The sequence below is a fragment of the Triturus cristatus genome, chromosome 1_1 (genome assembly GCF_964204655.1).
Source record: "Triturus cristatus chromosome 1_1, aTriCri1.1, whole genome shotgun sequence".
Classification (NCBI taxonomy): Eukaryota; Metazoa; Chordata; class Amphibia; order Caudata; family Salamandridae; genus Triturus; species Triturus cristatus.
Genome location: NC_140579.1, coordinates 1,053,237,507 through 1,053,249,707, shown reverse-complemented (window position 1 = coordinate 1,053,249,707; position 12,201 = coordinate 1,053,237,507). Strand labels below are relative to the sequence as shown.

At 49.6% G+C, this 12,201-nt stretch overlaps 1 protein-coding gene and 1 long non-coding RNA gene across 6 annotated transcripts in view; one reads left to right on the top strand and one right to left on the bottom strand.

Moving 5' to 3' along the window:
• Positions 1 to 12,201, bottom strand: part of LOC146871508 (uncharacterized) — a 382,815-nt gene that overhangs the window by 152,304 nt on the left and 218,310 nt on the right. The gene's annotated exons all lie outside the window — the stretch shown is intronic.
• PPARD (peroxisome proliferator activated receptor delta) overlaps positions 1 to 12,201 on the top strand; it is a 201,826-nt gene that overhangs the window by 85,113 nt on the left and 104,512 nt on the right. The window lies entirely within an intron of this gene.

Sequence of the window (12,201 nt, the reverse complement as noted above, 5' to 3'; positions counted from 1 at the left end):
ACCATGCCAAGCAACCCTTATGGTGTGGTTGTAAGTCAACCTTTTTGGACTAGCTGCCCTAGTGGTAGCGTAGGCTAAGCAGTCTTTGAGGCTAAACTCGTGAAGCGTGTTAAGCCAGCTGTTTTACCAAATGCAACCCCCTTTTATACCAATGAAAGGACACCACACAGATATATATTCAAAATATATATGTATTTATTTATCAAAGTTACCCCTAGTCTCTTTATGAGCACAGGAGCACAAATCGTCAAACAAGATTATCACAGAATACACAGAAGTTGCACTTTATATGGATAGGCCCTGGTGGCCACTCGAACCATATACTAAAATAGTGGTATAAGTACCACGAACAGAAAAGGGAAAAGGCCTAGGGCCTCTAGAATCGCTGGGCCTACGAGGAGCTAACGTCAGTTAGTGACCAGGAGGTCCACGGGTGGCGTGTGCAGAGCAAATAGTCACACGCGTGCTCCCATAGGTTTCAATGGGTGCGTAAAAAGTACAAAGTTACTGCAAAGAGGATCTTCCGGATGGACTAGGAACTCAAGATTTGGAACACAGGCACTAGAGATGTAATACTACACTTGGGCACAGGTGTGCCAGCTTTACCTCACCCACCGGAAGCGGGTGCATAGGCCTCGAAGTGCGTCGGGTTTCTTCTATCTGTTCCGTGGGGCCTGTAGACAAAAGTGCTGCAGGCGGTCGGTCGGGAAGAGATGCAGTGGATCCAAGAGTGGATCGGAGATGTTGAAGACCTGTAAGCAGAGGGGACAGTGTTCACAGTCACTAGCCAGTGACCAGCGTGGCACCAGGTGGGTACCAGGCGATGTCGGGTGCAAACAGGTGATGAGGGGTAGCTTGTCTCCGCAGCCACGTGGTCCCTGAAGGTCGACGACGTCCAGGAGTCGGCTCACGAGCTGTCCCACGCAGGCTCTCGCTGTCGGCGGTGTCGGCGACTTGATCGAAGCAAACAAGCCTTGGCAAAAGCAATTGCAGGAGGATTCGGAAATCAGCTGTTGGTTCTGACCAGCAAGGTCAGAGGGATTGCTCCTTTGGAGGGGAGCAAGGGCCAGTCTGGAGCAACCAGACCAGCGGTGTTTGTCGTAGATTTCGTCGCCAAGATGGCCACTAGCCAGCGGGCCAGCAACCGGTTAGGCGCGTCGAGTGGCAAAATGCAGAAGGGCCCCACGCAGATCGTGGAGATGCTGGAGGGCTCACCTTTGGTGCAGATGCTGCTCGAGGGTTGGGCTTCTCAGGACCCAAAGCACAACTTGGAGGGAGCCTCGGTTGTTGCACTGGTCAGCTTGTCGTAGTCGTTCCAAGATGGCTGGCTCCACGTGTCTCGGTGCCTCCACGGGTCTCCTCTTTGCAGGGACTGTGGATCGGGCGGTGAGAGGTCTGGAGGTCCAGGTCTTGTCAGTCTCTGGGCTCGGGCTCCGGCGGGAGGCGGCGGCAAAGCAGACGTTGATTCGCTGGATGGTGCTTGCGTTAGCAAGGTGGTCACTCCCTGACCACAGGGGAGATTGGCTTCAGTCCTCTGTGCGGCAGAGCGTCGAAGTTCCCGTCTTCTTCTTAGTTTCAAGTTGATTCCAGGATGTCTGAAGTCTTAGGACACAGCTCCTACCTTTATTCGGATTCTAGGGGCCGGACTACCTGCTAGGTCCCTCCCTATGGGTGGGACCAGGAAGGGGGGTGGTTACACCCCCAATCCTTTGTCCAGCTCGCCCCAGGCCCGGGACTGGTGTGCCCCAGGACCGGTTTGAACTGGCATATGCACCGAGGCTCCTTGTGAGCCACAGGCATGTCTGGTTTCTTTCAAGCCCTACCTGACCAATACACAAAATCCTGTCTGGGGTGGTGCATGCACCTCCCCTGGCAGGAAACCCTTTGTCCACACCTCCCAAGCTGGAAGGACTCCCAGCAGCAGGAGGGCAGACTTGTGTCTGTGGTGGCAGCATCCATTTTGTGGAGCTGAGGCTATGTCTGATTTTACCCGGGTTTCAGGCACTGTACATGTCGTGTCCCTCTAGAAGGGTGGAATGCTAACCCCGTCGCCAGAATTGGCGAGGGGTTAGTATTCCAATTCGTATGACACCTTACTCGACATGTTTTGATAAAGCCAAACCAAAGATAGCATTTAACCGCGAGGTTCATAATGCACTTAAGAGTATATGGTATGACGATATCTGGAAACAGTAGAAGGAAGTTGTTCCGACCACTGCAGACAGGCTCAGCTCATGCCAGAGCACCATCTCACATGGAACCAAGCACTCTGCCTTCAGGATTGTTAAGGCCTGCCATAGGAGTGACTTATAGGTTACCAGGTGTCCCATTTAAGGTTAGGTATAGGTATACTACACCTAAGTAAGAGGTGATTACACCAACTTACCTCAGCTGAGTGATCAGCCAGTTGTGTCAGATTGTTAGGCCAAGCCTGGGGTGGCATAATACATGCTGCAGCCCCTGGCAGGCCTTGGGTACACCAATGCCCTGGGTACCTAGTGTACACTGGTACAGGGGCTGACAGGGTGATCCACTTCCAATTGGTTATGCACCTAGGGTGCATAGTTTTAATTTAGTAGAGAGAACAGCAGGCTGGGGGTCTGATTGGCAGGCCCACAGCCTCAATATGTCAAAAACCAGTGAAGCAAAAAGCAAAAATTTGGGGTGACCATAGGATAGCAGACCCTACTCTCCTACACAACCCCCCCCCAAACGCTGGGACATTAAACTAGCCTTGACCAGTCTCGTCTTCATGTCCTAAGTGGAAGTACCTGGAGAGACCATCTGCATTCCCATGGTCAGTACCTGGCCGGTGCTCCACTGTAAAGTCCATCCCCTGTAGGGAAATGGACCACCTAAGCAGTTTGGGGTTTTCACCCTTCATCTGATTTAGCCACAAGAGGGGCTTATGGTCGGTCTGAATCTTGAAGTGAGTGCCAAACAAGTATGGCCTCAGCTTCTTCAGGGCCCACACCACAGCAAAGGCCTCCCTCTCAATAGCTGACCAATTCTTCTCTCTGGGGGTCAACCTTCTGCTAATAAAAGCAATGGGTTGGTCTTGACCATCTACATTAAGTTGTGACAGCACAGCTCCCACACCCAACTCAGAAGCATCTGTTTGGACAATAAACTCTTTGGAGTAGTCAGGACTTTTCAGGATAGGTGCAGAGCACATGGCCTCCTTCAGGTCATCAAATGCCTTTTGACAGCTTACTGTCCACTGAACCTTTTTGGGCATCTTCTTGGATGTCAGATCATTAAGAGGAGTCACAATGGACCCATAGTTCTTAACAAACTTCCTGTAATACCCAGTCAAGCCCAAGAAAGCTCGAACTTGAGTCTGGGTGGTTGGAGGGGACCAATCCTTGATGGACTGTATCTTACTCTCCAGTGGTTGAACTTGGCCCCCACCTACAAGGTGGCCCAAATACACAACCTTACTCTGCCCTATCTGGCACTTAGTAGCCTTGATAGTGAGGCCTGCCCTTTGCAGAGCCTCAAGAGCCTTCTTCAGGTGGATCAGGTGATCCTCCCAGGTGGAACTAAAGACAGCAATGTCATCAAGATATGCTGCGCAAAAGTCATCCAACCCAGTAAGGACTTGGTTCACCAGCCTTTGGAAGGTGGCAGGTGCATTCTTCAGACCAAAGGGCATCACCACAAACTGATAATGCCCACCTGGGGTTGAGAATGCTGTTTTGGCCTTAGACTCCTCAGCTAACCTGATTTGCCAATAGCCAGCTGTCAAGTCAAATGTGCTCAAAAACTTTGCAGAAGCTAGTTTGTCTATGAGCTCATCTGCCCTTGGAATAGGGTGTGCATCTGTCCTGGTGACAGCATTGAGTCCTCTGTAGTCCACACAGAACCTCATCTCTCTCTTGCCATCTTTGGTGTGAGGTTTGGGGACCAGAACCACTGGGCTAGCCCAGGGGCTCTCTGAGGGTTCAATGACACCTAATTCCAGCATTTTATGTACCTCAGCCTTTATACAGTCCCTGACGTGGTCAGGTTGTCTGTAAAGTTTGTTCTTTACAGGCAGACTGTCACCAGTGTCCACAACATGGGTACACCAGTCAGTTTGACTAGGTATCAAGGAAAACATATGTGAAAATGATTGTAGAACCTGTCTACATTCAGTCTGCTGATGGGCAGTGAGGTTGCCTCCAAGGGTCACTCCTTCAACTGAGCCATCTTCAGGGTTCTGAGACAACAGGTCTGGGAGAGGGTCACTCTCTTCCTCCTGTCCCTCATCTGTAGCCATGAGCAAGCCCATGTCTGCCCTGTCAACATATGCTTTAAGCCTGTTAACATGGAGTACCCTGTGGGGACTCCTGGGAGTTCCTAGGTCCACCAAGTAGGTGACCTCTCCCTTCTTTTCCAGGATTGTATGGGGTCCAGACCATTTGTCTTGGAGTGCTGCTGGGGCCACTGGCTCCAACACCCATACCTTCTGTCCTGGCTGATACTCAACCAAGACAGCCTTTTGGTCATGCCAAGCTTTCTGTAAGGCCTGGCTTGCCTCAAGGTTTTTAGATGCCTTCTCCATATACTCAGCCATCCTGGAGCGGAGACCAAGTACATAGTCCACTATGTCTAGCTTAGGCTTTTTGAGAGGTAACTCCCAGCCTTCCTTCACCAAACACAGTGGGCCTCTCACAGGGTGCCCAAACAACAATTCAAAGGGGCTGTAGCCAACTCCTTTTTGTGGGACCTCTCTGTAAGCAAACAGAAGGCAGGGTAGAAGGATATCCCATCTTCGCCTGAGCTTTTCAGGTAATCCTTTGATCATACCCTTTAGGGTCTTGTTGAATCTCTCAACAAGCCCATTGCATTGTGGGTGATAAGGGGTGGTGAACTTGTAGTTGACACCACATTCCTTCCACATAGCTGTCAAGTATCCTGACATAAAGTTGGTACCTCTGTCAGATACTACCTCCTTAGGAAACCCCACTCTGGAGAATACTCCCAGCAGGGCCCTGGCCACAACAGGTGCTGTAGTGGTCCTAAGGGGAATTGCCTCTGGATACCTGGTGGCATGATCCACTACCACCAGTATAAATCTGTGCCCAGATGCAGTGGGAGGATCCATGGGACCCACTATGTCTATTCCCACTCTTTCAAAGGGAACCCCCACCACAGGTAGTGGTATCAGGGGGGCCTTTGTTGTGCCACCTGATTTGCCACTGGCTTGGCAGGTAACACAGGAGCGACAAAACTCCTTTGTATCTTCATTCATATGAGGCCAGTGAAAGTGAGGGACAAGTCTGTCCCAGGTCTTGTTCTGGCCTAGGTGTCCTGCTAAAGGAATATCATGGGCCAAGGTAAGGAGGAAGCCCCTAAATTGCAGAGGTATAACCAACCTCCTGGTTGCACCAGGCTTGGGGTCTCTAGCCTCTGAATAAAGGAGCCCTTCATCCCAATACACTTTATGGGTACCTTGAGCATTCCCAGCAGCCTCAGCAGCAGCCAGCTGTCTGAGGGGTTCAAGAGAGGGACAGGATAACTGAGCCTGCCTCAAGTCAGCCCTTGAAGGTCCCCCTGTCCCCAGAAACTCAACCTGATCAGGTTCAAGCTCTTCAGGGACAGTTCCTTCAGGGTCCTCTAGATCAGCTTCCTGGGAAGGCTGATCATCACTCTGAGGCAGGGGGGAAGGCACAGCCTTGACCCTCCTGTTCTTCTTCTTGGTAGGTGCTTGGCCCATTGTTCCAGGATCCAAGACCTGAGGTTCAGTGAGGCACTTTTTGGCCTGTGACCTGGTCACAGCAAGGACATGTGATGATATACCTAACATCTCTGCATGAGTCCTGTACTCCACTTCTGACCATAGAGAACTCTCTAGGTCATTGCCCAACAAACATTCTACTGGGAGGTCTGCACTAACCACAACCCTTTTGAGGCCAGTTACCCCTCCCCATGAGAAGTTAACAACTGCCACACTATGTGAAGTAGTGGCATTGCTGGCATTGGTCACCAGGTAGTTCTCACCTGGTATGTACTGTCCAGGATCCACAAAGCCTGGTGTCACCATAGTGACACTGGCACATGTGTCCCTGTAGGCTTGAGCCACTTTGTCATTAATTAAAGGAGTCTGTCTGTACTTGCCCAGGTTACTGGGGCTCACAGTCAGGGACAAATCAATGTCCCCATCACAGATCAAGACTGCCTGTGTCAGGGTTCTGTCTAAGTCAGAATCTCCTTCAGTTCCCATAGTGATTCCCACTACACCCTTTGTCTGGGGACCAACACTGCTAACAGTAGTACTGGGAGCAGGTGCCTTAGGGGCAACAGTGTTGGGGGCTCCACCCTTTTTGCAATCACTAGTCCAGTGAGTTGTATTTTTACAATGATTGCACCAGGGTTTCTTCTGACCTTCTTTCTTCTTCTTGGACTGTTGGGACCCACCCTCCTTAGCAGTAGTTTGGGGCCCTGTTGAAGACTTCTGGTCTTTCGGTTTCTGATCTCCACCCTTTTGGTCTGTTTTCTTCTGATCACCCCCTTGGCCCTGGTTCTGGTTCTTTTGCTTAACCCTGGTTCTGACCCATTTGTCTGCCTTCTTTCCCAATTCTTGGGGAGAGGTCAGATCAGAGTCAACCAAGTGTTGATGCAGTTGCTGGTTTTGACAGTTATTTAAAATCTGTTCTCTCATCATCAAATTATACAATCCTGTAAAATCAGATACCTTACTTCCCAGCAACCAACCCTCCAAAGCCTTAGTGGCACATTCAATGTATTCAGACCAGTCCTGAGTCTGTGTCTTTTGGGTGTCTCTGAACATTAACCTGTACTGCTCAGTGGTTAAGCCTAACCCATCAACTAGAACACTCTTCAGGACTCTGTAGTTTCTGACATCCTCTTCTCTAACAGTGAGGAGTCTGTCTCTGCCTCTTCCTTCAAAGGAGAGCCAGAGGATTGCTGCCCACTGATCTTCAGGAACCTGCTGTACTTTGCAGGCTCTCTCAAGAGCAGTTATCCACTTGTGGATGTCATCCCCACTTTTGTAGGGGGGCACAACCTTAGACAGGTTCCTATTGTCAAAGACCCTATCTTTGTCCTTAGGGACAATGCTGCCACCAGTGGGTATAGACCCACTCTCTTTATGCTGTCTAGCCTTGCTAAGTTTCTCTTCCATCAGGGCTACTTCTAGCTCCTGCTTCCTGATCCTCAGCTGAGCCTCTTGCATCTTGGCCTCATGTTCCCTCCTCTGAGGGGTGGTCATCCTTCTCCTGGAGTGACCTTGAGAGCCTCTAGAGCCATGGGAAGCATGGGAGTCACCTGAGCGATTCCTTTGCCTTCCAAGCCCTGTGTTAAGTCCACTGGGGAGATCCAGTGGGTTGAACCCACTGTCAGTCCCCAATAGCCTTGGTTTAGCTGGGCCAAGTATAATACTTGGCACTGGGCTAGTTCTCCCTTCATCCTCACTACTGTCAGTATCCTTTTCACTCTCATCCTCTGTGGTAGGCATCCCATCTAAGGGGTGACTATTGGAACTGGGTACCTCTGTAGTATCTTCAGAAGGGGGGCCTCCTGTTCCTGTCCCTAAGGGGGCTAACTGGGAAGCTTTCTTGAGTGCTCTCTGATTCTCATCATTCTGTAAGAGCTCTCTGAGCTCAGCAGAGTTTGGGTTCTTGGGCTGTTTAAGGCCTCTAAGAGTTGCCAAATGCCTGAGCTCATTCTGATTAAGGGTAGCATAGATGGATGGTGCCCTCGGGGGGTCACTCTCAACAGAGATGGGTACAGTGGACCCCTCTGCCCCAGCCATTGCTCTTAAGTGTGGGTGGATGTGTTGCAATCTACCTACACTTGGGTTTACCTACTAAACCTATCTAGTAGTTGTAGTCAGGGTGTGCTACTCCCTTTGCTCTACAACAACTAAGTTCAGTAGAACTTAAGTATATCTAATCTTGTTTTATATGTACCTACAGGTACCTATGTGATCTTTCAATTGGTAACCAAGAGATTACAATGGTAAAACACAGCAAGCTCAAATCCAACCGCTGCTCACCAATGTGAGAAGTTGGCCTGGTATATGCTGTTCACTAGTTCTAGTGACCACCTTGTACCATGCCAAGCAACCCTTATGGTGTGGTTGTAAGTCAACCTTTTTGGACTAGCTGCCCTAGTGGTAGCGTAGGCTAAGCAGTCTTTGAGGCTAAACTCGTGAAGCGTGTTAAGCCAGCTGTTTTACCAAATGCAACCCCCTTTTATACCAATGAAAGGACACCACACAGATATATATTCAAAATATATATGTATTTATTTATCAAAGTTACCCCTAGTCTCTTTATGAGCACAGGAGCACAAATCGTCAAACAAGATTATCACAGAATACACAGAAGTTGCACTTTATATGGATAGGCCCTGGTGGCCACTCGAACCATATACTAAAATAGTGGTATAAGTACCACGAACAGAAAAGGGAAAAGGCCTAGGGCCTCTAGAATCGCTGGGCCTACGAGGAGCTAACGTCAGTTAGTGACCAGGAGGTCCACGGGTGGCGTGTGCAGAGCAAATAGTCACACGCGTGCTCCCATAGGTTTCAATGGGTGCGTAAAAAGTACAAAGTTACTGCAAAGAGGATCTTCCGGATGGACTAGGAACTCAAGATTTGGAACACAGGCACTAGAGATGTAATACTACACTTGGGCACAGGTGTGCCAGCTTTACCTCACCCACAGGAAGCGGGTGCATAGGCCTCGAAGTGCGTCGGGTTTCTTCTATCTGTTCCGTGGGGCCTGTAGACAAAAGTGCTGCAGGCGGTCGGTCGGGAAGAGATGCAGTGGATCCAAGAGTGGATCGGAGATGTTGAAGACCTGTAAGCAGAGGGGACAGTGTTCACAGTCACTAGCCAGTGACCAGCGTGGCACCAGGTGGGTACCAGGCGATGTCGGGTGCAAACAGGTGATGAGGGGTAGCTTGTCTCCGCAGCCACGTGGTCCCTGAAGGTCGACGACGTCCAGGAGTCGGCTCACGAGCTGTCCCACGCAGGCTCTCGCTGTCGGCGGTGTCGGCGACTTGATCGAAGCAAACAAGCCTTGGCAAAAGCAATTGCAGGAGGATTCGGAAATCAGCTGTTGGTTCTGACCAGCAAGGTCAGAGGGATTGCTCCTTTGGAGGGGAGCAAGGGCCAGTCTGGAGCAACCAGACCAGCGGTGTTTGTCGTAGATTTCGTCGCCAAGATGGCCACTAGCCAGCGGGCCAGCAACCGGTTAGGCGCGTCGAGTGGCAAAATGCAGAAGGGCCCCACGCAGATCGTGGAGATGCTGGAGGGCTCACCTTTGGTGCAGATGCTGCTCGAGGGTTGGGCTTCTCAGGACCCAAAGCACAACTTGGAGGGAGCCTCGGTTGTTGCACTGGTCAGCTTGTCGTAGTCGTTCCAAGATGGCTGGCTCCACGTGTCTCGGTGCCTCCACGGGTCTCCTCTTTGCAGGGACTGTGGATCGGGCGGTGAGAGGTCTGGAGGTCCAGGTCTTGTCAGTCTCTGGGCTCGGGCTCCGGCGGGAGGCGGCGGCAAAGCAGACGTTGATTCGCTGGATGGTGCTTGCGTTAGCAAGGTGGTCACTCCCTGACCACAGGGGAGATTGGCTTCAGTCCTCTGTGCGGCAGAGCGTCGAAGTTCCCGTCTTCTTCTTAGTTTCAAGTTGATTCCAGGATGTCTGAAGTCTTAGGACACAGCTCCTACCTTTATTCGGATTCTAGGGGCCGGACTACCTGCTAGGTCCCTCCCTATGGGTGGGACCAGGAAGGGGGGTGGTTACACCCCCAATCCTTTGTCCAGCTCGCCCCAGGCCCGGGACTGGTGTGCCCCAGGACCGGTTTGAACTGGCATATGCACCGAGGCTCCTTGTGAGCCACAGGCATGTCTGGTTTCTTTCAAGCCCTACCTGACCAATACACAAAATCCTGTCTGGGGTGGTGCATGCACCTCCCCTGGCAGGAAACCCTTTGTCCACACCTCCCAAGCTGGAAGGACTCCCAGCAGCAGGAGGGCAGACTTGTGTCTGTGGTGGCAGCATCCATTTTGTGGAGCTGAGGCTATGTCTGATTTTACCCGGGTTTCAGGCACTGTACATGTCGTGTCCCTCTAGAAGGGTGGAATGCTAACCCCGTCGCCAGAATTGGCGAGGGGTTAGTATTCCAATTCGTATGACACCTTACTCGACATGTTTTGATAAAGCCAAACCAAAGATAGCATTTAACCGCGAGGTTCATAATGCACTTAAGAGTATATGGTATGACGATATCTGGAAACAGTAGAAGGAAGTTGTTCCGACCACTGCAGACAGGCTCAGCTCATGCCAGAGCACCATCTCACATGGAACCAAGCACTCTGCCTTCAGGATTGTTAAGGCCTGCCATAGGAGTGACTTATAGGTTACCAGGTGTCCCATTTAAGGTTAGGTATAGGTATACTACACCTAAGTAAGAGGTGATTACACCAACTTACCTCAGCTGAGTGATCAGCCAGTTGTGTCAGATTGTTAGGCCAAGCCTGGGGTGGCATAATACATGCTGCAGCCCCTGGCAGGCCTTGGGTACACCAATGCCCTGGGTACCTAGTGTACACTGGTACAGGGGCTGACAGGGTGATCCACTTCCAATTGGTTATGCACCTAGGGTGCATAGTTTTAATTTAGTAGAGAGAACAGCAGGCTGGGGGTCTGATTGGCAGGCCCACAGCCTCAATATGTCAAAAACCAGTGAAGCAAAAAGCAAAAATTTGGGGTGACCATAGGATAGCAGACCCTACTCTCCTACAGGAGTTATATCAAAGCAAAGAAGGAAAAGCATGATCCTCGCCTCTGTGTCCTTAATAGAATTGAAACTTACTTTCTCCAGGGCTAGGCAAATTTTCATTCAGCAATGTGATGTAATGTAATTTGGGGAATTTCAGATAACAAGATTACCGCAAAATGATGCCAGTGTAACCAAAATTTCGATCAGGCCTAAACATAGTACGTGCTTGCAATTAAGGTTGTTTAAAAAAAAATGCTAAATAATCCTCTACTTCAATCGAGAGACCTCTTTAAGATTGCTAATTAATCTCTCTCACCTGCCCCTTTAGCCATCAAGTCATTTAAGTTCTGTGAAGCACTAAACTGTTTCTTTGTAGATGAAAGGAAAGAAAAAATCCCAGCAGAACTGGTTGCGACTGCTTAACATCCAGACTTTGAAAGTTGATATGCCTTCTTCACGCCCGCCCGAAAGTCGGGTTCCAGTCCTCGGGGCACTGATTGCGTTTTAACGGCCACCTTGTAAAATCTTCGTTCTCAAAAGGGCATGAGCCCAAGCAGTTAAAATTTGGCATCATTATTCCTTTGCTAAATAATCCTAATTTTAGAGCTGGTGCCATTTCCAACTTTAAACTCATTACTATACTCCTGGTGGTGGCCTAAATTATAGGAACATCTTGTGCTTACCGAGTTCCAAAGGCATTTAAACATGCATAACTACCTTTCACCCTTACGGTCTTGTCTAAGCATGGCATCAAAAGTGCTTAAATTGGCATTTTGAATGCTGCTTTGAGATTTGTGGAAGAGTTGTCAAGCTCTCTCCTAGTTATTGTTTGTCCTTTCTGCAGCTTTTAATAATGTGGCCCATTGGTGGCAAAGGCAAGCACAAAGATACACAAACAGTACTCTACTGTACACTAGTTTTCCAAACAAATCCTCCATTCTGGAGATGCAGAAAGCACTAAAAGACTAAACTGAATGCACATCATTCAATTACAGTCAAACAGTTTCAAAAGAAAGGTACTCATTTGGAGACAAAGGTTGTATAGATTTTTATTCACTGCTACTTCATTTGTTGATGAAGCAACAAACCCTGTACTTTCAGTCAAAGTAAACTATCTTGGATTTAGGCCGGAAAAGGATAGGACACTTTATGTTCAGGTGGGAAAGATGGTTGGAAGTTGTTTCCTCCAGCTGAACAAGCTCAGATCCCTGTATCTGTTCAGCAAACTAAAAAATCCTACTTGTGGCTGTCAATCCAAGTTCAGACTAGTCGCACACTCTCAAAGAGCTCCAACTGCGGTAGAGAAGCTCATTTCCGGTCTCCTCATACGCTCTCTACATCTCCTTCATTTTCTCAACCTTCTTATCCATCTTTTGTTTTTCTACTCTTCTCTTACCTGCTCCTCCGCCCTGTGCCCAAACTGATAGCTAAAACCGGCTAGTCAATCCAGACACCTAAATAAATTGC